At 36.2% G+C, this 27,633-nt stretch overlaps 1 long non-coding RNA gene across 3 annotated transcripts; it reads right to left on the bottom strand.

Annotated features, from left to right (window-relative positions):
• Positions 1 to 218: 218 nt before the first annotated feature.
• LOC311602733 lies at positions 219 to 25,491 on the bottom strand. 3 transcript variants are annotated; one of them, XR_014780824.1, is made up of 6 exons: positions 25,319 to 25,403; positions 10,418 to 10,591; positions 7,042 to 7,168; positions 4,581 to 4,783; positions 3,688 to 3,770; positions 219 to 431 (listed from the first exon to the last, which is right to left on the bottom strand). It is a non-coding gene; the product is annotated as an uncharacterized lncRNA (long non-coding RNA). The 3 variants fall into 3 exon arrangements; XR_014780822.1 differs by having other exon boundaries at positions 3,688 to 4,783; positions 25,366 to 25,491; XR_014780823.1 differs by having other exon boundaries at positions 3,688 to 4,783.
• Positions 25,492 to 27,633: the final 2,142 nt, after the last annotated feature.

The raw sequence follows: 27,633 nt of genomic DNA, 5'->3' as shown, positions 1-27,633 counted from the left end.
GCCTGTAGACCCTAAGGAACTTGGAAACACATAACTTTGAACCTGTGTACCCCAAGTCAAACACTATGAGCTGCACTACATGTAGGTAGAAGCTAATGGGCATTCACATCTTGAATTTCCCGCAAATGTACAGAGTTCTCTATGTCAATGGCATTCTTCTTTTTCAGGGGGGCTCCAAGTATCATGATGCTGTCATCCATGACTAAGAACATGGCAACTTAATTCCAATTGACTGAGGAGACAACCTTACCCATGTTAAATGAGGTGAAGGTTTTTTTCTCAATCCTTCCTATGTTCTAGGAGGTGTGTTTCAGATACTTGTGTAGCTGTGGAAACTGAAGGATAGCCCTCAAGGCTTCTCTGCACTCTTTCACAGACAGAACACTGGATCAGCAGTTCTCATCCTGTGAGTTGCCACACTTTTGAGTCACCTAAGACAATAAAAAAAAAATAGGCATTCACATAATGATTCATAATAGTAGCAAAATTACAGTTATGAAGTAGCAACAAAACATATTTTTATGGTTGGGGTCAGCACAATAGGAGGAACAATATTAAAAGGTCGCAGCATTAGGAAAGTTGAGAACCACGGGCACTAGTTGTTTTCAAATCTTAGGGCTTTTCAAAAGCAGGCTCTCAAAGAAGAAGTTGAATTAAAAAAAAATAGGAACCCCTAATAAAAACAATATTTTATTGGCTTATTCAAATAACACAATAGTTATTTTCAAAGGGAAATAACAGATAAACCTTGTTTACATAAGAGTAATTCAGCATTACTTGGCCACACTCATGTTTGTTGATAAAGCTGACATGAACTTTCACTTCCATGTACTTTGAAGCCTGGCCCTGGACAGCTTCCAAGGGTGGAGTGAACAAGAATTTGGCTAGCAGCTGGTCCTGATTGTACTCAGGGTACTGGGCTCAGGACACAGGCATGTTGCCTTCCTTACAAAGATTTCTTGGGGAAGGCCAGGTCTCATTCCTACTGTTTGGAGCATCTTTTGTAGTTTTTTTTTTTTCTTTTGTATTTTTGTCCTCCCTTCTTATGCTCAATTAGGAGGAACAAGAGCTGTATTTAAATATCTTACAATCACAGTGTTACTAGAATGCATCTCTGTGACAATGATTTGATACCTACATTCTCAATTAGGCGAAGAATTTCTGTCACCTATAGTAGTCTTACAGCTGCCTTTGCAGACCAATTGATTTGATGGAATTGGTACTGACCATACAACAGAGAGGTCTGATGGTTATGCAAATACCTGAGCAAAGTCCATTTTTTCCATCAGCTTACCGACAGAGCCCAGGCTGCTAACAAATTCTTTTCATATTTAACAAGAATGCTGCTAATGTTTACATATTTATTATGGCTCTCTAATAAAAGAATAACAAATATGAAATCTCAGAGTCCTACAGCCAGTGGCCCCTGTTCTGTATAATTTCAGAGCCAGCTGGACTATGTCAGGAAAATAGTTGATGGATAAGCAAGGATAGAAAGCATTAATCCCCTTCACCTCCATTCTACAGAAATTTGCCTTTGGTCATTCCAGGGTGAAGCATATGGATCTGGGAGGCCTGCAACAGGACAATGTCACCAAAATCTTCTGAGTAGATCTTAGAATTTAAAAACAAGATCTACTAGAGTTTTTTCTTTTCTGCTAAGTGTAGTGAAGATATTTTAGAATTTTAATTAATTCATTATTGGTGTGTATATGTGTTTGGGTGCATTGTGTCTATGCCCCATATGTATGCCTAGTGCCTAGTGCTCAATAGCATGGATGCCCTGGGAATAGAGTGAGAAACAATTCTAAGCTTCCATGTAGATGTTATGAATTGAACCATGAAAGGCCAGTCAGTTCTCTTAGCCATGGAGCCATCTCTCTGGCTCCAATTTTTGAATTTTAAAGCAGAGAAGGTCTGCAGGTTCACAGAAATCAAATCTATTAGATGGCACTAAATTATTTCAAGTGAAGCTAGTGTATTCTTACTCAACAAGGTGGTTCAACAGTCTCGGAGCTTGTTAGAAATTCAGAACTTCAGGCTAGCTAGAGAAGCATTAAACTTATAATGTGCCTATTAATACTATTCTTCTTAGAAACTTACATGATTATTTAAGTTTAGAAAGAATTAATATGTAATTTTAGCTATAGACAAGCATAATGACTATAATTTTGTGATTCAGTATTACATTAGAGAATGAAATGAATATTATGGTAAGAAAGAGACAGCAGACACTTCTTCTAGACATGTAGGAGGTCATCTGGGCAGGAGCTTTCCCAAGGTGATTCACACGTCATCATTTACGTTCATCAACTACATTCATTAGGACCTACTTTCACTTCCTAATGTATGTGCTATCTTTTAATATGTGCTTTTTTCCTTTGTTACCACACTGACTTTTTATCCTCTACAAAAGCAAGCAAGCAAACTAGCGAACAGACAATAAAAAACACTTTCAATAGAAATAGAGACAAATATGAAGTAGGAAATTTTGTGTTTGCAGCTGGTGACCAAATTTTAGGCAGCAAAACTTGTGTTTGCTAAATCACACAAGCAAGATCAGGCTGAAATAAAACAGAATACCCTTAGGTGGTCTTTTTGGGACTTGATTTATTATCTTTCCTTTAGTGTCTCTTCAATTTCATCTGACCCTTTTGGGTTCAAGTTAGGGAGATTAGCAAATCAACTACTCTGTTATTGTTCCTATGAAGATGATGTATTAAAACATTTGTTACATAGTTGGTTTTGTGCCTGAGTATTGGTGTGTGTGTGTGTGTGTGTGTGTGTGTGTGTGTAAAGAGGCATAGACCCTATAATAAATATGAGTCCTTTGCACAGCTTGAGTAGGTGTTGAACAAATGAGTTTTCTTCTCTCTCAAAATTCCTTCTTTCTAGGTTGTTTCCACATTCAGGCTATTACGAATAAAGATGTTATGAACATATTTGAGCAATGACCTTGTTGTACGGTACAGCAACTTTTGTGTTGGGTATATGCTGAGGAGTGGGAAAGCTGGATCCTGAGGTAAGGTTTCCCAATTTTCTGACAGAATGCCAAATTGATTTTCAAAGGGATTGTACAAGTCTTCACTCCCACCTGCAATGAAAGAGGGTTCCCCTTTCTCCACTTTATCGCGAGTATTTGCTGTCACTTGATTTTTATCTTAGTCATTCTGATCAGTATAAGGTAGAATCTCAGACTCTTTTTGATTTGATTTGCATTTCCCTGATGACTAGGCTGATGGAGACCACCCTCCCCCTCCCCGAGTCCTAAGAGTTCTAGGGGACGATGGGAATATGGCAGAAGAGTGAGGGAGGATGGGGTGATGAGAAGATTAAGAGTAAGGGATAACAATCAGGATGTAAGGTGAATAAATTAAAATAAAAATTCCTTCTTTTCCTTTCCAAGCATCATTTCACATATCTAACAGTGTTTCTAACAGCTAATTCTTAGTAGATATTACATATTCACATTTACTAAGAACTAAAAATGGTCTACATGTTAATTCATGAATAGTTGAAAGGAGACTATGAAGACACTGGAGCACAGGTTCATTTTATTGCAAAAAATTCTGTTTGCATATAACATTTATACTTCCAGAAAATTATATATCCATTGCTTTGAGTTCATAAAAACCTCACACATGAGGATAGTGGTGACATAACAATACCCTACATTAATATACTTACAATTCACATAAATGAATCCATTAGGTTTAACTAGGCCACTCTTTAGTCAAGTTTTCTTAATTCCTTCATTAAAATTACATTTTCTGTTTAAGAAATAAGTAAGAGCATAACATTTTGTCTATTAACAAGGTATCACATGATGGCTTGTTACATACATAGTTTATGTAATGCTTAAATCATGTTAGACATTTCAACTCAAGTAAATATTATTTTTATGAGAAAATATTTTGAACCATTTTTCTAAGTTTCTACTTGTTCTGTATTCTTCTGAGCATGAAATTTTCAAATTTATTTTTTAGATAATACAGTGATAGCTTAAATTTTTAACTCCAGGTCCCCACATTCTTAAGCTTTGCTGTAGATGCCACAGGACAGAGCAGTTCTAGAAGGGTCAATTAAAAACAGGAGATCTTGGTCTGTCCTTTAGTGCTGGGGGAAACCAGTGTAGTCAGAATAATCAGCTAACATTGAAGAGCTCACTTGTGTTTTGATGGTCAAGCACATGGAGTCCACCTCCATCTTATAATTATTTCTAAAGGACAGGCACACTAACACTTTTTGTAGAGAGGAAGACACTATTATTTATTATTTATTGAGTATCTTCGATATGCCTAATATTGGACAGTCAATGTTTACCTAATTCCTCTTTTGCTTATATATTCCATGCATATACTCATTTCTGTCCAGCCTTTGCAAAGGCACATTCCATTACACTAAGGTAAGATTTAGGAATAGTCTCAAAGGAAGGCTGTGGCATTTCCCTTTGCATTAAGAAAGCAAACAGCACATCCTGTGTGACTTTATTATTGGCCATTATGACAACATCACAAGACCTGACCCAAATGAGCATTCAAGGCTATGTGACTTGCATTTTACAAGGTGTATCTCCAAACCTCAAGTTCAGGATATTCAAATGACTTGATATAAAACCCCAGAAGGATGATTTTTATACACAGGATTAATTCCAAATCCTGGGGCTCTCTTCCAAGTGTTGGTCTGGTTTTCCAAGTGTTGGCTCACATGTGTTTCTACTGCTTCCTGGTGTCTGTCACAGTCCCAGGAACAGGGAGTTCATCTTTCATACACACGACATGGCCTTGGCAAAAAGAGGAGAAACATCTATCCAGCCAGGAAGAAAAATAACATTCATATAGTCATTCATGTTCACACCACCCACTTCCAAAAGTCTCAACCAGGGAGCCAGGGAGCCGTCTCTACAATTGTCAGCAGGCTCTGAAATAGAACTGGGGCTAAGAGCCGCAGAAATACCTTCAGTCCCAAAGCCACAGAAATACCTTCAGTTCCACAGCTAGTCATTCCCTCATTGATGCCCAGGCTCTTTGTTTCAATATTCCATCACCACTTCTCTATCTCTCAATATGGCTATGCATAGGCTAGCATGATCATTTAATATGTTAACTAACATGTGCATAATGTATTAAGCTCCCAACATCTTGAATATTGCTACAGCATAGGCACAACATAACCTATGCACCACATATAAGTATTTCAAGTAGTTTTTTTAAAAAGTTAATAGAAATATATTACAGAAAGTGAGAGAGTTTTTGCTGTTTTTTTTTTTTTCGTTTAAGACAGCAGGAATTGCATTTCCACCTGACTAGAAACTCATCTGTATCACGTAGCACCGAATTTTCAAAAATCAAGTTTGTATAACAAAGGTCTCAAAGGGGATCACTAAATATAAAAAGAGTTCATGCGAAATACCTGAGACATTCCAAATATTCTTGGAAAACCTCAGTAAACAGAATTTTTGATTCTCTCTTCAGTAAACATTGCTTTTCCTCATCTTTCCTGTTCATTCTCCACATCTCAAATAAAATGGGGACTCTAGCTTCCTATCAGTTTTGATAGAATTTAATTGCTCTACCAGAGAAGGTAGAAATCCATCATGAGATCTCAATTCTCCTGAACCTAGAGGAGTAGGTGGTAGAGAGACCAAGGCCTGACATGGTGACACATGCTTAGCATCTCTGCACTGGGAGACCAAGGCACAACAATCTCCAGCTTGAGGCCGACCTGGGCTACATAGAGAAACTCAGTTAATCAAAAAGATTTCAGCAAATCGCAATGTATGAGTTAAGATATTTTTAAAATTTTAAGCAAACACAATAAGCTGTATTATTTTGGTATCTACTAGAAAAGTAATCTAGATTAATTATTACATGTGCAATCTCCTGGAGCACCATTCATGGATGTCATTATTCATATGATACGAGTATAAGCATGGGCTAAATTATGGATAGAATCCTGACAGGAGAACGTTGGGCACTGCCTGGACCACAGAACTCTGCTCACCTCACCCTGAAGTGACATGCAGCCTCCATGAAGGAGAATTATCTTGTCTTCCTAGAAAGAAGACATTGATGGTAACTCAAAAACAATTTTCTCCTGACATTATTTTTTATCATCTTAATTTAAAACATCACTCATTAAGCTTAAATTTTTAATGAGCAACTTAGATAATTTTTCTAAGATTCCATCCAGCCTTAAACTGAAACCAATTTCTAGGTTGTTTGTCTTGTTGCCTCTGTTAATTTATTCAGTAAAAGCTGTTTGAGTGCTACACAAAAGCCGTGTTAGCATTCAGTTCATATGGTGCTATTTAAGTCAAAGAGGTGTGAAAAATTTCCACTTAGCAAATGAAAAATAGTCAATATCATTTAAGCAACCACAAACCTGAATAGTACAGGAAAATGTGTTATGTAAGTAATATGATTTTAAGATAGCTCAACAGAACACAATTCTTGCCCTGAGATTAAACAGTGAATAAAATCAGCCTGTGCTGTTTCCAGCATTCCATACCAATTACTTCATGTGAGGAATGCAAACAGGAATTATGAAGGATGGGTTTGTGGAAAAAATTCAACAACAAAAACATCAAATATATGGAGATTTGTGATCTGGAATTGAAAACAAAACATTTCAAAATCGTGCTGTAGTTAATTTTGGATTATGTACTGTAATGTTTTTATTTTATCCCACAGGCATTTTAACTCCTACAAAACAACTTAGTTAACATTTTAATGAGTAGCTAATCTTGTAACCAGACCAAGTCTATTTATGAGAGAGAGAGATTAAGAGGCTAATATCAGATACACAGGCCTTATGCGGAATGCTACCTAACACTTTCCTAGTAAAAATGGCTAAATAGAACAGTAGATTTGAGACTTATCAGAACACAATTTATTTATTTACTTATTTGTTTGTTTCAGAGACTCAAGGTCTAATAATTTGTTTTCATTTTTTTATTTTTCAAAGAACTAATAAAATATTTTATTCTTAAAAATAGCTCTAAATGACAAGAACAGATAATATTCAAGAAAATAATTTGACCTCTAGAGAGCATGATGGTCACCTGAGCCGTATCCTCTTCAGCTTGCTCCAGCTTCTCAGCCATGAACCTTCAGGATCTGCTGGGCTGTACTGGAAACCTTTGCCTTCACACAGACGTAGGAGTGCTCTGTTATATACACATGCCAAAACATTGCAGAAGTCAAAAGATCAGTTTGTAACCAGAGAATTGTTACCATGAGGGCAGACTTTTTAATCAAGGTGTCTACCTTGCCGTTGTTTTAAGTGTGAAGTGTGTACAGCTAGATGCCTTTAGGAGAGGGCCCAGCCTGTCAGCTTAAGCTTGCAAACACAGGAGACCAGTGACCATGCAGGAGCCGTGCCTGGCTTCGCATATTGCCAAGGATCCCTGGCACACCAGCATGTGCTTGTGATAGACTGTCTGGCTAGAGGACACTGGGAACCACTCTCTACAGACTGTAGTTTTGAACTCCCAAAGCAGCATACTAAAATGTCTAACACACACACACACACACACACACACACACACACACACACACACACACAATGATGTGATTATTAAATGAAGAGTAGAGCTTGTACAAAATGTGAAGCATCTCATGAGAATTTTGAATTGATAATGGGTTGGTACCACAACAGCATTGGCCCAGGAAACTAGCTGATAAGGAACAAACTACACAGAAGAACTCTAGAGCCATAGTAGGCTCACTATGGCTCATTACCTGGGATAGGCCTAGGTTGTACCTTCTATAGAAAGTAATAGCTTAGAGTGTAGCCACCCATTCTTAAGCATAGACAATACAACATTCACCTTATTATTCAATATGTGGCAATCAATTGTTACTCAATTATTACCAGATTATTACTCAATTAATCTGGAACTCTCACAAACTTTCATGACTTATAATGGAGTAGAAGTGTTGGCAGTTCAGAAACCCACAGTTCTGTCTCTCCTTTGATTTCCCATCCTGGCAAGACTACTTCAGCAAAGCTTACATTTGCTTTTCATTCTTAATATAGGAGTTATGAGGTAAATGATACATTTAGTTGGAAAAGCGATATCCGATGCCTCTCCCATATCCAAATAAAGAAACAGTTGCTCACCACGGGTGCAAGTTGAAAATATATATCCCTGAATTAATTCCAACTTGTTGTACCTGCTGTCTTCCCATAACTAATCTCCCACAAAGGACTGATAATGTTAATATTTATCATTTTCTGAACAACACATCCTGTCACAAGATGATGTGGTGATGGCATAGTCCTCAAAGTCTCTGCTGTTCAGTATTATGCATGGGTATTTAAATAGAAAGAAATAGAATACTGCTGTTGACTTTTTATACAACAGTATCTGTGACATTTAAGAAAGGAATGAAGAATATTCAGAATGGATTGCTTGTGACAGGTGAGTGAGCAGGAAGTGTCAAGGATGACTGTAAGTTTCTTGCTTTGAGTGAGTAGGATTTGATTCCATACAATTGATTAAAAAGCATAATCAGAGAAATTGCTTAAAGTGTTGGACAGGAGGTGATGAGTGCAGCAAATAATTATTGATGTAAATAGATGGATTAATAAATCTGACAATCAAATATATAGCATCACCAAAATGAAAAGTTGATGAAGCTCTTTTAAAATGGAGCCAGCTCAACTAATTATTTCAAGAGTATCTAATAAATCTGAAGTACAAATGACTTGTATATCTTCTGATCCATGTGTGAAGGGTAGATGTCAAATGTGACCACAAATGTAAAACTGCCTAAAACTTGTTTTCAGTGCCTATTATAACATCGGAAACATTCTATTGAATGAGATTTTGTATAATTGTGATTTGTTCAATTAAAGTTTTTGTTCGAATGTGCTGCGGGATGCTTTGTTAGGAAAGCTCCTCTCCTGCTCCATCACCTTGGTCATTTGGACACATTTGTTTAAGGCTTGCTTTATTCTTTGCCTACTATGAAAGTCTTTCCTAAAAGCATTGCAATAATCTTTCTATGATTTTTATTATGTTCGTGAAGACAAGTAGATCCTTAGTTTAGAAGATAATTTTTGAAGTTAAATGACTTCATTTTAACTTCCCTGGATATCTTTCTTCAGCCAATGGTAACATTTTGCTGACATACTCATATCGTCTGTTTGTATCGGAATGGTGATGAGGAAATCTGACAGAGACACAGCAGCAGCCATGCCTACTGGCTGCTAGCTTGAACGTGTGTACAGAAAAAAGAACACACCAAAGTTGCCTATGCATAGGGCCTAGAGCCCACTTTCATTTGTCAATGACTGAAGAACATGTCAATATCACTACAGCCTAGTCAACTGTGAAGTGAGCCATGCTAAATGCTTTGCAGAAGAGAAAATAACCACCAGGGCAGGGCACACTTTGCATGTGTGTTGCTGGATTTCTGTCTGTCAACTCTCAATATAATATCACAGATAAAAACTGAAGACTCTATGGCTTCCAAATACATTTTTCTGATGGTTGTTTGGGGACATAAAATTGAAAAAGCAACCCCCCTCTCTCTCTGTCACAAACACACACACACACACACACACACACACACACACACACACACACACACGATGTTTACATTTATTTCCCTCACAGTTCTGGGGTCTGGAAGGTTTAAGATACAGTGTCATCAAATTAGCTGTCTGATAAGATTTGCCCTCTGTACCAAGATGACGTCTTTCTGTGTCCTCTGAAGGACATGGTTGAAAACAGAGGGACAAAAAGAGCCTGGTTGCTATGATCCTTCTTTTAGAAGGACTTAATCACATTTGCTTGTAAGAACCCCTCATAACTTCTCACCTACGATGGGCTCCACTTCTTAATGCTATTGTATTGGTAATAAAATTTCCACATGAAACTTGAAAAGAATACATATGTTCAAACTGTAGCAACAATTTATACAGAAATATAGTCAAATGGAATTTTTATAACTAATAATAGTGATTTCTGATTTCCTTAGAGAAATGAGCAATGGAATAATAAGAAATACTGTCAGCCAATGTTAAAATATTTTTTTCTTTTTGGCTAGTATTCTAGTGTGTGTGTGTGTGTGTGTGTGTGTGTGTGTGTGTGTGTGTGTGTACTTTTAAAAATTTAAAATAGAATCTTCTCTCTTACATCCCAATCACAGCTTCTTCTTCCTCCACTCCTCCTAGCTCTCCTTTATACCTCCCAGCTCCCCAAGAATGACTCCCCTTATCTTTCCTCTTCAGAAAACAGTAGGTCTCCAAGAAAGCCAAACATGACAAAACAAAATACAACAAGACAAGCAAAAGTACATCATATAAGGCTGGACAAGGTAACCCAATAGGAGGAAAAGAGTTTCAGCAGTAGGCAAAAGAGACCTACTCCTCTTCCCACTATTAGGAGTCTCACAAGAACACCAACCTAGAGATGTACAGAGATGATCCAGCGTGGACTCATCCAGGCCCCATCCTTGACATTTCTCTCTTGTGAGCCCATGTGAGGCCAGCTTAGTTGATACAGTGAGTCTTCTTCTCCTGGTGTCCTTAATTCCCTCTGTCTCCTTTCCTCTCCCTCTTCTTGAGTGTTCCCTGATCTCTAAGGGGAGAGACCCAATAGAGACCTCCAATTTAGACTCTCAGCATAAATTCTGGCTGTGGGTTTCTGCATCCACTCTCATCTGCTGCAAGAGGAAGCCTTGCTGATGACAACTGGACAACTGCTATATTTATGAATATAGCAGAATATTATGAGGAATCATTTAATTGATATTTTTGCCTATCATGTCTGGTTCTAACCTAGTTTTCTGGACTATTAAGTCAACAGTTTCTGGCCATCCAAGCAGTGTAGGGCATTAGATCCACTTTGTGGGCGGGCCTCAAGTTAAACCAAGCTTTGGTTGCCCATTCTCACTTGTTCTGTGCAACTATTGCCCCAGCACATCTTGCAAGTAGGAAAGATTGTAGCTGAAGAGTTTGTGGCTGGGTTGATGTCAGGGCTTCTCTTTCCATGACCTGCAGAGTATCTTCTATGCTAAATAGGCTAGGATGTACAGATGAAGGATGTAAATTTGCCTCTGCTCAATTTCTCTACATTCAATGAGATGAGTGGAAGTTGTCCCCCACAATGGGGGCTCCCTGTCAGGTTTCAAAGGATGACATTCTGTCATAGCGTGAACCTGGGTTGTTTAAAGATCCCCACATGACCTCCTCAGCCAGCAACTCAATTGGATATAACACAGTCCCACGGATGGAAGACTTGCCTGGCTACAAAAGATGGCCAATTCAGACTCTGTATCCCCCATTATTAGGAGTTCTCATAAGGGCACTCTTACAGATTTCAGGAAGTTTCCACTGAATTAGGTTTCCACACCACCCCTAAACTTCCCCAACTCCAGATGTCCCCCCTTACACTCTCTCCCTCCACTGCCCCTTACCTGATTCCTTACACTTCTTGTCCCCACTCATGCCCAGTCTTCCCATAAAACTCTATTTTCTGTTACCAGGGAGATCTATAGACCCACTTTCCTCCTCTTTACCTCATATCTCTTGGTCTATGGATTGCAGTTTGATTATCATTTACTTAGAAGCAAATATCCACTTATAAATGAATACATACCATATTTATATTTCTGGATCTGACTCACCACACTTGGGATAATTTTTCTAGTTGAATCCACGTACCTGATGATTTTATGGTGCCATTTTTTAATTGAGTAATACTCCATTGTGTAAATGTACTACACTTTCTTTATCCAGTCTTCAATTTGGGGCATTTAAGTTGTTTCCAGTTTTTGGCTATTATGAAAAAAAACTGCTATGAACATAGCTCAGCAAGTGTCCTTGTGGTAGGATGGAACATCCTTTGGCTACATGCCCAAACGAGGTATAGCTGGGTTTTGAGGTATATTGATTTCCAATTTCTGAGGAACCATCATAGTTATTTTCATAGTAGCTGTACAAATTTGCATTCTCACCAGCAATGGAGGAGTGCTCCCCTTCCTCTATGTCCTTGCCACTATGAACTGTAAATTGAATTATTAATCTTAGCCATTTGACAAACAGTGTAAGATGGAATCTGAAAGTAGTTTTGATTTGCATTTCCCTAATGTTTAAGGATGTTGAGTGTTTCTTTAACCATTTTTTAGCCATTTTCTATTCCTCTGTTGAGAATTCTGTTTATATTCTTACCCTATTTTTAACTGCATTATTTGTTTTTTTTATCAATATCTAATTTATTGAGTTCTTTATGCATTTTGGATATTATACTTCTATCAGATGTGGGGATGGTAAAAATCTTTACCAATTATGTAGGCTGCCTCTTTATCCAACTGACAGTATTTTTTGCCTTACAGAATCTTTTCAGCTTCATGAGGTCCTACTTATTAATTGTTAATCTTAGTGTCTATGCTATTAGTATCTGTACATAAAGTTGTTTCCTGTGTCAATGTGTTTAAGGCTGTTCCCCCACTTTCTTTTTTTTTGTAATGACAATACAAAAGATTTAATGAGTAATTCTTTTGAATTCATATATATTTGAAAAATTATAGATAGATTATAGACTTTGTAGAAAATAATAAAAGGAGAGTGAGTGAAATATGAAACACACTTCACTATTTACAGGATAAGAATTCCAGCTATTAACTGTGGGACAACAGGAGGAGAAGGAATACACAGAAGAAAGGGGGAAATTCCCAAGGCCTGGAGATCATGGTGAGGATTAGCATGGGAAGTACCAAATAGGATGCGCTGAAAATGTATAGCTGTTGATTTAATGCAGCATTTTTAAGAACAATGAGATTTTAAACACAACCAAAGAGAAAGGTTGTTCTCCAGTTTCTCTTTCATAAACTTCAGTGTGTCTGATTTTACATTAAGGTCTTTGATTGACTTGGACTTGAATTTTGGGCAGGTTGATAAATAGATTTATTTACGTTTTTCTACATGCAGACATCCAGTTTGACTAGCCTCAATTGTTGAAGATACTTTCTTTTTTCCACAGTGTATTTTTGACTTCCTTACCAAAAAGCAGGTGTCCATATGTGTGTAAATTTAAATCTGGGTCTTCAGTTTGATTTCACTGATCAACATGTCTGTTCATATGCCAATGCCATGTGGTTTTTATCACTATACTTCTGTAGTACAATCTGAAATCAAGGATGGTAATACCTTAAGCAATTCTTTTATTATTCAGAATTGTTTTACCTATCCTGGGTTCCTTTTCTCCATATGAGGTTGAGAACTATCTTTTTAATGTGTGTAAAGAATTATCTTGGAAGGTTGATGGGGAATGCATTGAATCTGTAGATTGATTTTGGTAACATGGCTGTTTTTACTGTTACTCCTACTAATCCATGAGCCTTTGGAGATATTTTCATCTCCTGATATCTTCTTAATTTCTTTTTTCAAAGACCTGAAGTTTTTATCACACAAGTCATTTACTTGCTTGATTAGAGTTACCCCAAATATTTCATATCATTTGAGGCTATAATAAAGGGCGTTGTTTCCCTGATTTCTTCTGTAGACTGTTTGCCATTTGTACATAGGAAGGCTTTGTTTATCTGTTTGTTTTGTTTTGAGTTAATCTTGTATCCAGCTGGTTTGCTGAAAATGTTTATCAACCTTAGGAGTTCCCTTGATATATATATGTACTATCATATCATCTGCAAATATTGATACATTGACTTCTTACCTTCTAATGTATATCTTCTTGACTACCTTCAGCTGTCTTATTCTAGCTAAATCTTCAAGTACTATATTAAATACTATGAGGAGAAAGTGGACAGCCTTGTCTTGTTCCTTATTTTAGTGGAATTATTTTGAGTATCTTTCAATTTATTTGAAGTTGGCTATAGGCGTGCTGTAAATTTTCTTTACTATATTTAGGTATGTCCCTTTTATCCTTAATCTTTCTAGATCTTTTACCATGAATGGTTGTTGCATTTTGTCAAAGGCTTTTTTTTTTAAATTTAATGAAGTGATCATGTTGTTTTTTCCCCACCAATTTATTTATGTGGTAGATTAAATTTACTGATTTTCCTATGTTGAACCATCCTTGCATTTCTATAATAAAGCCTACTTGATATTGATGGATGATCTTATTGATGTGCTCTTGGATTCAGTTTGCAAATATTTTTGTTGAGTATTTTTGCACTGATGTTCATAAGGGGAATTGGTTTGTAATTTTGTTTCTTTGTTGAGTCTTTATGTTGTTTGGATATCAGGGTAACCGTGGACTCTTTAAATGAATTAGCCAAAGTTCCTCTCTGATTCTGTTTTGTGGAATAATTTGAGGATTATTGGCATTAACTATTCTTTGAAATTCTGGTAAAATTCTGTGCTAAGTCTGTCTCATCCTGGGATCTTTTAGATGGGCAGATTTTAATGACTGCTTATATAACTAGGGATGATATGAAGACTTCATTAGACTCTGTCTAGAATATGTATTATAGCTATGGTACTGAAATTACCCAACACTGGTCATAAGAACTTAGCCCAACGAGTTTTGGCCATGGCAATCTTAACTTATTGGTATTAATATAATGCATAAATTTATGTGTGGTTATCTTAATTAAGAAATATTAAGTAGGTATTTTCTGTAAAAGTATTTAGTAACAAAAAGTCACTACAGCATTTATTTAAAAGGATGCAAAGTTTCCCATTACTGAAAAGAAACAGAAAAAGACATATTAGAAGTTGTTGACAAGAGAAAAAAATTGTATAAAACAGGAAAGCAAACAAATGCCCCCACTAAGAAACCATAAAAGCAGAGAATAGTAGAAGTAAGATGAAACTTAGACATAATTTTTAAGGTCTTTGAACATGAACTCATTAGGCTGTTTCCCACTACTGCTGCATTATGGAAGGCACTCACTCTTGAGTCTTGACATCACAGAACACTACAAAAAAAGAGACTAAAAAAAAAAAGATTTGTATGTTCAGAAGAGAAACCAGAGTATAGAATGTTGTATATGGATGCAAAATAAGTTTACTTTTGATACATTGGTATAGAATTCAAATGTTAGAAAATACTTTGATACATTATATAATTTTGTATCTATCTATATCTATAACTATATGCCTACTCTAATATGAAGTATTGTACCCATGAAACTCAACTATAATATAAGGTTTACTTCCAATACTTTGAAACTGCTATTGCAGGCTGCTTAGGATAATTAAACAATATAAGTTCATTGTAAGTTGATCAAATCCTGGCCATATCAATTACTAGTCTTTTTTCATCACAAGAATATATATCCTACATTTAACAGGTAGATATGAGTCTATAGATAGATAAAGTAAAGTAGTTAGGTAAGGTCTTCAAAAACCTCAAAAACCTACAAAATATGGCATTTAAAGATGTTTTTATTATTTTAATGATTCATTTACAATGTGACATGTTAACTCCTGGCAACACCCAGCCTACATCAAAGAGGATGAGGAGCATCAAAGAACCTCCTTACAGAGATGTATTCGAATGTGGCAAACAAGCCACTGAGCAAAATGTCCTCATTTCTACCATAGACAGATTTTCTGCCTTAAAAGGGGCAAGCTTGGAAGCAGGCAGAGTTGACAGCCAAACTCTGCCAAAACAGTGTAAACAAGTCCTCAATACTTCCTGCTTTACAAATATGTCTGTCAAATATATTGAGCTAGAAGACAGATGATGATGCTCCAATGTTATAGAGAGTTTTGGGTGACTTCTCTGGTAGCTAACTGTCTCTGTCACCTTGTCATTTGGGAAGCTGCTAACCTGCACTTGCTAACCTCAGGTAATTGATTTTATTCTTTCTCAAGTTTCTGATGGGGCTGAAGACCAGATAATTTAGTTATACAATTAATCTTAGTTGTTTATGGGTTAAGATGTTTTTAGGTCTACATAGACGTTTTAAGTTGATAATGATGAGATACAATAAATATTGATTTATGTTCAGAATTTTAGATGTACCAAGATAAGATGTTTTCTTCAAGGCTGTCAAATACAAATAGCCAAAATACTATGAATGTACAGTCCTATAATTCCTGATGTGTAATAATATAAATGTATATATAAAAAAAGAAAAAAAGAATAAAAAAGAAAGAAGACTACATAAGTTAACAATTCTATAATAAAATGTCAATCTTTGAGACAACTGTATTACACATTGTCAAATGATTTAGCCAATTTTGTCATCACTAATCTCTGCTGAAGAATTAGAAAACTAACAAACTCATAGAAGCAAAGAATACTTTTTAAAAAATTCTAAGTTTTTATTGATGGTTCAAATTTTATAATAAACCTTGTCAGTTTCTTTCTCAGGTTATTTGGTTCATTGCTGAGGAACTTTCTGCCAGTTGGGTGGATGAGAGGAAAATAACATTTCATGGTACCATTTGAAGTAACTGTTGAAGAAAAAAATGATCTCATTTTCAGCCTTGGAGAAGGAAAAATATCATTTTCTAAGGAAAGACATGAAGGTATGTATACACTCAATATGTCCTCTACAGGTTGTATGGTGAACTGAACAAAAGAGGAGAAAAGCTGACAGGAGTTAATGGGTGAGGGCATCTTACACTTTTATAGACTTAAATTTATCATAAAATGTTGATCATGATTACAGAACAACAATTATCCTGTTGAAATTTAAACAATAGGCCATAACATTTGATAGTGATTTACATTTTCAGTAGTGAATTTGATTATATACCATTACTTAATATTACAATAGATATTTTCTTAGCATTCTTCATGAATATATAAAATATGCATTCTACTATTAAATATAAGATTCTACCCACTTAGATTGTTTTTGTAATGATTTGAAACAATTATTGTACTTTTTAGAGATAAGAATAGCTCTGTAAAGCCCTTCTTTGAAGTAGCCCTGTAGGCACCAGGTTTGTCCCGCAATTAAAATGAAGCTCAGTGTTTGCGGTTTCAGCCGATAGTGTGTTCTGGAAGGTGCTGCCTACTAGTCATCTCTGATTTCAACAGTCTTTTCCCCTGATTATGGACCTTGGACACTGCCTTAGCAAGATGAAGTGGAGCCTTAAAAAGTGTCAAAATGTGCATTCTTTCTTGTTGCTGTTTAAAATATTTGTAATGGATTTTAAACTACAACAATTACTAAATGATTTCTTTTTGTGATTGTTGGATCAGATAGAACTTTTATCTAAACTATTTATCCTAATCAGCAGTTGGAGAAGAGGAATGTTAAATAAATGGTCTTATTTTGATTTTTTTGCTGGATGTTTACCAGGCTGTTGACAAAACCCAGAGAATGTTTAATGATTTGATGAACGATCATAAAACAGAAATGGGAACTGATCTTATGGAGACTTGGTTGGTATTTTTTTCTTTTTAAAAATATATTTTATTAGTTTATTCATATTACATCTCAATTGTTATCCCATCCCTTGTATCCTCCCATTCCTCCCTCCCTCCCATTTTCCCCTTACTCCCCTCCCCTATGACTGTGACGGAGGGGGACCTCCTCCCCCTGTATATGCTCATAGTACCCTGTTATTTTTTTTTAGTACAACAAAAGGAAAATTATGACAAGCCACCTCTTGGTACCCATTTTGAGTTAGAGAACATATTAGGGTCCTCAACTAGAACTCAATTATCTCATGGTGAATAAAAATTTTGTCAATGAAAGCCAGAAAGACACAGATAAAACTCAGATGTCTTTTTAAAAAAATCATAGAAAACAGAAAATTCTGTACAGGTCATCAGGCACAAAGGCTCTCCAGGATCTCACACATAGACTTATGCAAGGTTACTTGTGATGAGCCAAAAACCAAGATATGTAACCTCAGGACTGTGTTTTGTCTGAAACCCTATGGGCACAAAATTAAAATCTCTTAGGAATGTGACAATAAACAACAGTTTGGACAATTTGGATCAATAGCCATTAAAGGAATGAATGGGGCTGGTCATTTTCAAAACCTTATTAATCTTTTTATGTCTTGGGTAATACAAATTCCCTCAAGCATGCTATTTAAAGCTTAGGGAAAATGCATCCACAAGGAATTGTTGCCAGCAAAGAAGCTGTTTTCAACATCTGGGAATAAAAATCACAACCAAATATAGATCATTAGGTCAACTTGCTTTGGGAAATGCTGAAGTTTCAGAATATAAGCTCAACATTTTGCCTGAATTGCAGGCTTCCGGGGAGCTCATTTACAGTTTATTCCTGGATCTATATGATGGAGAGAAGATAAATTCGATTGGACTACTACTTACCTAACTGCTACCCAAAGCCATGAGGCACACTATTAAATCAATCATTTGCCTCAGTGTCTCTTTAATATATTTTTTCTATTACTATAAAATCTATCCTTTTACTTTGGATAATTTTGTGACAAATCAACTTTGTCCTGGCCACTGTCCCTTGGAGAGTCCATAGGTATACCTGGGTATGTCTAATTCTTCCCCTAAGTGGCTTTCTTTCTACTAACTTCAGTGCTTACAATCTAAAGTTAAACTGTTCTTAAAAACTCCAGCTCTGCTTCAAAAATAATCCACCAACTACTACAAATAACCTGCCGTTTATATTTAAGTGATGTTTTCTCAATGCAATATTTAAAACTGAGACTAAATTTTTCTGGATTTATGATGTAGTAAATCATTCTCGTGGAGAAAAATTCCCGCATGTTTTAGTCACATAGTAATTAAGGTGGAAGACTTCAAACTTCACATCTTAAAATCAGCTATCATTTATTATATCCTAATATTCTTTTTTTTTTCTTTTCTTTTTTGGTTTTTCGAGATAGAGTTTTTCTGTGTAGCCTTGGCTATCCTGGACTCTCTCTGTAAACCAGACTGGCTGGGAACTCACAGCAATCCACCTGCCTCTGACTCCCAAGTACTTGGATTAAAGGCATGTGCTACCATTGCCCAGTTTATCCTAATGTTCGTAGTGGTTTCTTTACCTTAGCTATTCCAAAAGAATACCAACCTTTTTCATTTATCGTTAACTTCTAAATAAGTCTTGAATTTCCTAAACCAAACAATTCAGCATAAATCATTCTCATGAAGAGAAATGGCTTCTTCTGTACCCATGGTCTGGCAATTGTTCACTCCTTTTCAATAGGAAGTTTTGAAAATGACTCTTGGGCTTTGTCTCTTCGTAGTCCTGTTTTTATCCATTCCCCCCGGTTCTTCATATCTGTAGACATATTTTCTTGATCTTTGTATTTTCTCTGATGGATCGTTTCATGAGGGATGTGTTTCGGTTTTATTTAAATTTAATAATAAACCTTAGAATGAACGTATAATAGCTCATACAAGAGATAATTATACTTTGATCTACTTTAATACTATTAATTAATGTCCCTTTCCCAGTGAACATTTCTTTACTCTGCTACCAATGTTCAGACAAGGGTTCTTTATGAAACAAGCATTCGAATGCACTGGTCTATGGGAGCTATTCCTATTCAAACCACTACACAGGGAGGGAAATCACTTGGGAAGGCTGTCCTTTGACCTCCATATGCATGTTGTGAATTCCAAGTGGGGAGGGGACAGGGGAACATATATACATAATATTAGTAAGATTAAAAAGGAAAATTGAGGGAGCGCCTAACCTTCACTCCCTGTATATTCAGGTAATCAATTTTATTCCTTCTCAAGTCTGTAATGGGGTTGAAGACCGGATAATTTAGTTTTTAAATTAAACTTTGTTGTTTAGGAGTTAAGATGTTTTTAGGTCTAGATAGATGTTTTAAGTTGATATTGATGAGATATGATAAATATTGATTTTCATTCAGAATTTTAGACTCACCTAGATAGGAAAGATGTTTTCTTCAAGGCTGCCAAATACAAGTAGTACTAAAAATGTAACATTTATATAATTCCTGATTATTTCATGGATCTTCTTGATGTAGGTAGTTTACTGTATATATGTGTAATAATATCAATGTATATGTAAAAAATTAACAAAAAATTAAAAAAAGAAAATCAAACTGACCTCAACTTATTATGAAAATGTTCTTGTTTACCAATCCTTGAATAGTTAAAAACCATTCCTCAACACCTTCAGCAAGTTCTAGTGCCTACTTAGCTTCAGATGAGTTTTCTTTCCCTTGAAATCCTATATGTATCTGATCACTTTCTCCATCCTATTTATTTCTTGCTGGCATGGAAGCTTACTTTTCACACATGACAATGATGCATATAGTATCTTTTCAGCTGAATAGCTGATAGCCAAGTAGGGTAACTCAAACCTGGTTTTGCTAGAAATAGTGTAAGTAGTGGATTTTTTTGTTTATAATAAAAATTCATGCAAATCTGGGAAATATAAAGGAAAGTATGGGATCAAACTCCTTTTTAAGTTCTTAGGAACATACTAAATAAACCTCAGTTCTGTCAGATTTTAGTGATTGACTTAGTCATAGTTTCCATAACTACACCTAAAGAGGGAAGAATTAATCAAGCTTTTCATTGGATCAGGGAGGAGTTTTTGTAATTTCTTTCTTTCTCTTGGGAATAGCAAGTGACTAACATGCTTCCCTAAGTACCACTTATATTGAGAGCAATATGGAAAATATACTGCCTTTTCCTCACATAGACAAAAATCAAAAGATTTTTCAATCTGCTTTCTGTGCTTTTGGAGTCAAAAAACAGAATGGAAGCTATATAAAGGTAAGTGACAGAAAGTGAGAAAATAAGAGAACAAGAAAGTGAACAAGAAAGAGAGAAAAAAAGGCCAGAACGAAAGTGAGAAACACAGAGGAAAGAGAGAGAGAGAGAGAGAGAGAGAGAGAGAGAGAGAGAGAGAGAGAGAAAGAGAGAGAAAGAGAGAGAGAGAGAGAGAGAGAGAGAGAGAGAGAGAGAGAGAGAGAGAGAACAAGCCTAATGCTTATTGCAAACTTTCCAAGTCAAACTGACACAGAGAGCGTTTCATCCTGTACAGTACTGACCCTGAGCTTCATCTCCAATGATCTTTTCTCAGTTCTCCCTTCAGCCCCCTTCTTGGTATTAGAGACCAGCCAGTCCTCCTGAGTGTGAATTTCCTGGCAATAATAGGAAGGAACCTTCATCAGCTAAATACATTTTCTATCTGGAGAAGAGTGTCTAACTCAAATTGGTCATAGCCTCATTGTTTCCTGATAGAAACCAATTTCAGAAAAGTACAAAAATCTTACTAAACGTCAATTTATACTCTCTTTTTCAGAGATGAAACAGAGGAAACAAACCAATCTTTCTTTTATCTACTATGACAAACTTTTTACATTTCTATTTGAAGAGCAGTATTTATACTCTATGGACTTAAAGTTTTGGAATTTTGAATTTTTGTAATCATTCTAATTATAATGTTGTAGCACAAGATAAAATACTTTATTTCACTATTACTGTTTTTCAAACTTTTATCTCATTGTCACGAGTTTTACTTTATTTTTTATGCATCAGCTATTCCCAACAGGAGTGCAAGTTTGTGAAGCTCTGTGCAGCCTAAAGTAGTTTAGTATCTCACCATTTCTCACATGAAATATTTACCCCGGTCCGTGATTTCTCTCTTTAGACTCTCTCTGGCATTTATATTCACCTCTATATCCCCACAGCTCATATTCTAGTCTATTTTCTTATAGCATCACATCTGGATTATTACAGCAAACTTTCTTAGGTAGTCTTTTCAAAGCCATTTTTAAACTATACTTCAGGCTACTACAAGACAATTCTTCCTAAAAACTCAAATGTTACCCTGTGTCCTATTCAAAACCTATCAGTGACTCCTAATACACAAGAATTGGCCCACTGTCTTGATGATTGAAAGGTAAGGATCTCCATGACACAGGGTAGCAACAGGATAACTGTATATTGATGGCATCACAGAAGCCAGAGATCTCAGACCAGACCAATGACTCATTGCAATGAGCATTTGCAAGTGAAGATGTGTGGACAGAGGGATATACCGTGGGACACACCATGACATACTGAAGCTTCCACAATGAGATGGGTTTTCTATGCTTTTCTTTGTGTGTGTGTGTGTGTGTGTGTGTGTGTGTGTGTGTGTGTGTGTGTGTGAGAGAGAGAGAGAGAGAGAGAGAGAGAGAGAGAGAGAGAGAGAGAGAGAGAGAGAGAGAGAGAGTTATCAAGAGCAAAAGGAAGATATGAGGGAACATGGAGACAAGTGGGACTGAGGTACAAAAATCAACTAAAAAGTTTTTAAAAAGACATCTAAGTGACATAGGATACAACAAAATGAATTCTTAGGTAGCTTTTAGTGAACTGTGAAGAGTTTTAAGGCCACACTTAAGGTCTTAATGAAGGTAAAGAAGGTTACCCATGATTCCTTTTGAAATTATGGTGTTGCTTTCTTTGTGTAGCTATTGCAAAATATTTGGGAGACTTACACTTCTAATTTTGAGCTACTAATATTTTTTTGAGCTACTAATATTTTAGCTTTAGGGTTTTTTTGATGTCTTGACTTTAATCCTGCTTTTTTTCCACTCCTATATTTCCACCATAAACAATATGTAGAAGAGGCAACCACAAAATTGGGATCCTGGAACAGGGCACTGAAAATAAAGACACAATGAAGTCTTTGAAAAAAAAAAAGAAAAAGAAAAGGCAGATTGGAAAAAATAATCTTAGTATATAATTATGACAATGGACTATTTTAAGAGTGTGCAATATTATGTACAACTTAAGAAAAATACAATAATGTTATTTATAAAAATAAAAGTTAATATACCTTTACAAAATAATACATATGCCTTCTTTTATAATTAGCAATATATGTGCATATATATGACCAGTTACACATTCAGGAAGCTGGTTTATAAGTTATGGAGAAGGGGGTAATTCATATCAAATGATATTCACTACATACATGTTCATTGCTAGGCTATGTAAAATGCTAACCAGGATGTATATTTTTGTACTTGCTGGATTATTTGCTGAAAGTATTGGTTTCCCAGAAGAATATTGTTCAAGGGCAACAAAATCTGAGAGAGACAAGAAAGTGTATAAATGTCACATATAATTAAAACACACTGAATTAATCTATAAAAATTAATAATAAAATACATTATGCAAAATTAATATATAATGATAAAAACTATAAAATAATCTAAGTAAATGTAAGTTTTATTTGCCAATGTAATTGCTGTCTTGTATGTTTACTGCCTCCAACTCATAACCTAAGCCTAGTCCTGGAAGTTTCTAGACTTCATACAATCTAATGTAGGCCTAGAATGTCTTCAGCCTCTGAAACTTACTGTTGAATAAGCTCACCCTTTCTAGCTCCTCTGAACTCTGGTTGGCTGTTTCACCTCAGCTATTCTAATTCAAACTCCTCTCCAAGCTGAATATTTCAGACTAGCTTCTCTCAGCTTCTGACTGAATTGCTCTCCTTGGCCTCAAATAATTTTGGTAGTCTGTTTTCATTTTCTGTCTCCTTCTTCTTCTCTGGTTCATTCTGTCTTCACCTGTATTTAGCTTGTTCTCCTTCAGCCTGTCTCTATAAAACTCTTCTGGTAAAACTGCCTCCTCTCTCTATCCCTCTATGCTGCTCTCTCCTTTAAGTTATATCTCTTTCCTCTCTGTTCTTCTAAGAGTTGGACATATCCTATATCTGAATTATACTGTCAAATATTACTCTGGTTTTCTCCTTTGTCTGCCCCCCCGATTATGCATCACTTTTACACATGGATGCTAACTTTATCCTCATTACTTGGGTTTGTGGTGTGTAATAAGGCTGTGTCTGCATTTGAGCCAGATCATACAGACCTAGAAGGTCTCTGGACTCTTTTTAAGAGTGTACAATATGTTGTACAACTTAAGAAAAATACAATAATCCTATTTATAAAACTAAGTTAATATACCTTTACAAAATGATACATGTGCCTTATTTTATAAATTACTAATATATGTGCATATGTATGACCAGTTACACATTCAGGAAGCTGAAGGTAGTATATGATTTTTGAAGTACTATATAGGATAGCTACACTATAGAAATATTCTATGTGTTCATAACTGAGTAAATGTACATATATGGTAGTGAATATACACACAATATGACATTATTCTGCCAAAGAATAGAATTATGTCATTTATGAGAAATTTAATGTCATGTTAAATGAAAAAAACCAGACCCACGAAATTATATATCATATGCTTTCTCTTATATGTAGAATCTAGATGAACAAAAACAGACAATAAAGCAGAAGAGGACTATTTAGCAAGAATATGGGTCCAAAAGAAATTGGATAAGGATAACAAGAGAGGATAATGGGGTTATGAACGTAATTAAAGCACTTTACATATACATATGAAAATGCCTCATTCAAATCTATTATCTTGTACAATTAATGCAGACTAATCATCTTACAGAAGCTTTTCAGTTTCATGAGATCCCATTTACTAATTGTTGACCTTAGAGCTGCGTTGTTGGTGTTCTGTGGAGGAAATTGTCTTTTGTGCCAATGAGTTCAAGCTGATTCCCATTTTCTTTTCTAATAGATATAATGTTTCTGGTTTTATGTTGATGTCTTTGATCCACTTGGACATGAGTTTTATGCAGGGTGATAATCAAATTGGCAGCCTAAAGATTGGAAAAAGCTCTTCACCCACCCTACATCCAACAAAGGGCTAGTATCCAAAATATACAAAGAACTCAAGAATTTAAACACCAACAAGCCAAATAATCCAATTAAAAATGGGGTATAGAGCAAATACAAATTAAAGCAACTCTGAGATTCCATCTTACACTTGTTAGAATGGCTAAGATAAAAACTCAAGTGACAGCACATGCTGGTGAGGATGTGGAGAATGGGTAACACTCTTCCATTGCTGGTGGGAATACAAATATTACCACAATTTGGAAATCAATCTGGTGCTTTCTCAGAAAACTAGGAATTGTTCTGCCCCATGATCCAGCTATTCCACTCTTGGGCATATACCCAAAAGATTCTTTACCATACAACAAGGACACTTGCTAGACCATGTTCATAACATCTTTATTTTTAATAGCCAGAAATTGGAAACAACCGAACTGTTGCTCAACCAAATAATTGATTAAAAAAATGTGGTACATTTACATAATGGACTACTACTGAGGTAATAAAAACAAAGAAATCATGAAACTTGTAGGCAACTGAGTGGAAATAGACCCTGAAAGACATATATGGTATGTACTCACTTATAAGTGTATATTAACCATAACTTACAGGAGAGCCATGCTCTAATCCACAGACCCAAAGAAGCTAAGTAACAAGGAGGACCCCAGATAGGATCTTTGAATCTCTCTCAGAGGAAATTGTAGGCTTTGAACTTTTTCAACCCTACTCTATTTGGGGTTCTTTAATGCTTATACTTTCCTTCCCACCCACCTACTCTAGGTAGGAAAGAAAATAGGTTAATGGGAACAGGAGAAGTAGGACCTTTATAGACTCAAGTCCTTGCAGCTATTCAAGGCTTCATAGTCAGGATTTCAGTAGACCCATCAAACAGAAAATCAACAATTCAGCAAAGCTGGCTGCAACAGCAGCAGCTGGAACCCAGAACCTTGTGATGTTTTCTGGAGTGTTCTTCTCTGGGAGAGCATTGCAGTGGAGTGATGAACAGTCAACTGACAGCAAAAATGCCAGGACCGAAAAGCCAAGCATCTCAGAGTCCATCCTAGGATGTTTATCACTTGGCAAAGACCATGGCCCCACAAGAGGCAGTTTCTCTTCTTAGCAGACAAACACCACGTGTCCTCTCACAAGTCTGTTCCTAGCAAACACTGCACATCCTCACTCCAATCTCTTTCACATGGGATCAAAACAATAACATGTTTACATCTGCTACAGGAAATAGATCAGATAGTGGATGTGGTTGAAGAGAGAGAATAGGGTAGGAGAGGGAGTTCAGAGGAAAATGAAGTTAGGCGTCGGATGAGGCAAGAACAGGTGTGGGAGGACCGAGGGCTTGCAGAAATAAGAGAAACTGTGGGTGGGAACATCTCTGAGATGGGCTAGAGACTTGTGGCAGGGTAGGCTCCAGAGAGGATATGGGGTAACTCTAGCTGAGATTCTTAGTAGTGGGTGTCATGGAGACTCAAGAGGCCACCCTCTAACCAGACAGCACTCCTAGGGAGGGAGAGGAACACACCAAACTATCCACAAAAACTTTGACCTCGGGTTCACCCTGCCTACAAGATGTACAGAGATAAAGACAGAGTAGAGATTGAAGAAATGTCCAACCAATGCATGGCCCCACCTGAGACCCAGCCCGTGGGAGAGAGCCAATCCCTGACTCTATTAATGATACTTTACTATGCTTGCAGACAGGAGCCTAGCACGGCTGTCCTTTGAGAGGCCCCACCCAGAAGCAGATTGAAACAGATGCTGAGAACCACAGCCAAACATTGAGCTAAGCATAGGGAGCCTTGTAGAAGAGTAAGGGGGAAGGATAGAAGGACCCTGAAGTGAAAGGAGCTTCACAAGAAGGCCAACAGAATCAACTAAATTGGGCCCAAGGGGGCTTGTGGAGACTGAAGCACCATCCAGGAACCATGCAGGAACTGAACCTAGGCCCTCTACACAGATGTCCAGTATAGGCTGCTTGGTCTTCATGTGGGCCCCCTAATTTGGGGAGTGGGGGATGTCTCTGACATGGTCTCTGTATTTCCTGCATTTTGATCACTTCCCCTGGCGGAGCTGCCACCATGGAAGAGGATGATCTCAGTCCTAATGCGACTTGACATTATAGGGTAAGTTGGGAGAAGGGGGTCCCCTTTCCTGATGGGCTGGGAAGGAGCTTAGGAGGAAGAAGGAGGAACAGTGGGACCAGGAGAAGAGGAATAAGGGAGCTAGGATTGGAACGTAAAATAAATAAATGAATAATTTAGAAACATACCGACTAATTAAAAAAAATAACATCTCCTCAAAGTGGTAGAATACTTCAGTTACAAGAAAAAGTTAGATGAATCTAGAGAGGAAAAATTTTTTATTTATAATTATATAAGCCAATTCCAAAATGTTTATATGTATTCAAAAGACACAATATGCTCATTCTGGCATAAGTAAAAGTTGAATATAGTTCAGAATTTAAAATTAAGAATCTAATAAAATATAGTAGTCAAAACATCATGACACTATTACTAAGACTATATAAATAGACTATGGAGAATAAAATAAAACTGGATAAAGTATGACAATCTGTCTTGAAATGCAGCTATGTACATCTGAACAAGTAGTTTTACCAAAAGTATAAGAATAGAGTGAAATTTAGACATCTACAACATAAAATAGAGCAACTGAATACCTGTACATGAAGAAATGAAACTGAACAAACTCACACAAGAATATTAATAATCCAAACATGATAGCTAAAAGTACACAACTTGAATAAGTAAACATAAAAGGACCAGAGAGATGGATCAGTGATTAAAAGTGTATGCTGATCTTGCAGACAACCTGAACTCATTTTGGACATCAACTTTGGGTCACTCACAACTACTTATAATCCCATTTCCAGGGGATTTAATATCATATCTTCCACCATGTAAGGGTACATACATACATACATACATACATACATACATACACACATGCACACACTTATACATGAGTAAAAATAAAATTTTAAAAAGAAGTAAAATGAAAATGAAGATATGTGATAAATAGTCAATGCTTTATCAAAGATAAGAATTTTATAATATACAA

Source organism: Acomys minous, assembly GCF_964271855.1.
Source record: "Acomys minous genome assembly, chromosome: 8".
NCBI classification, from domain to species: domain Eukaryota; kingdom Metazoa; phylum Chordata; class Mammalia; order Rodentia; family Muridae; genus Acomys; species Acomys minous.
The sequence above is the reverse complement of the archived record's forward strand: the minus strand, read 5'-3'. Positions and strand labels throughout refer to the sequence as shown.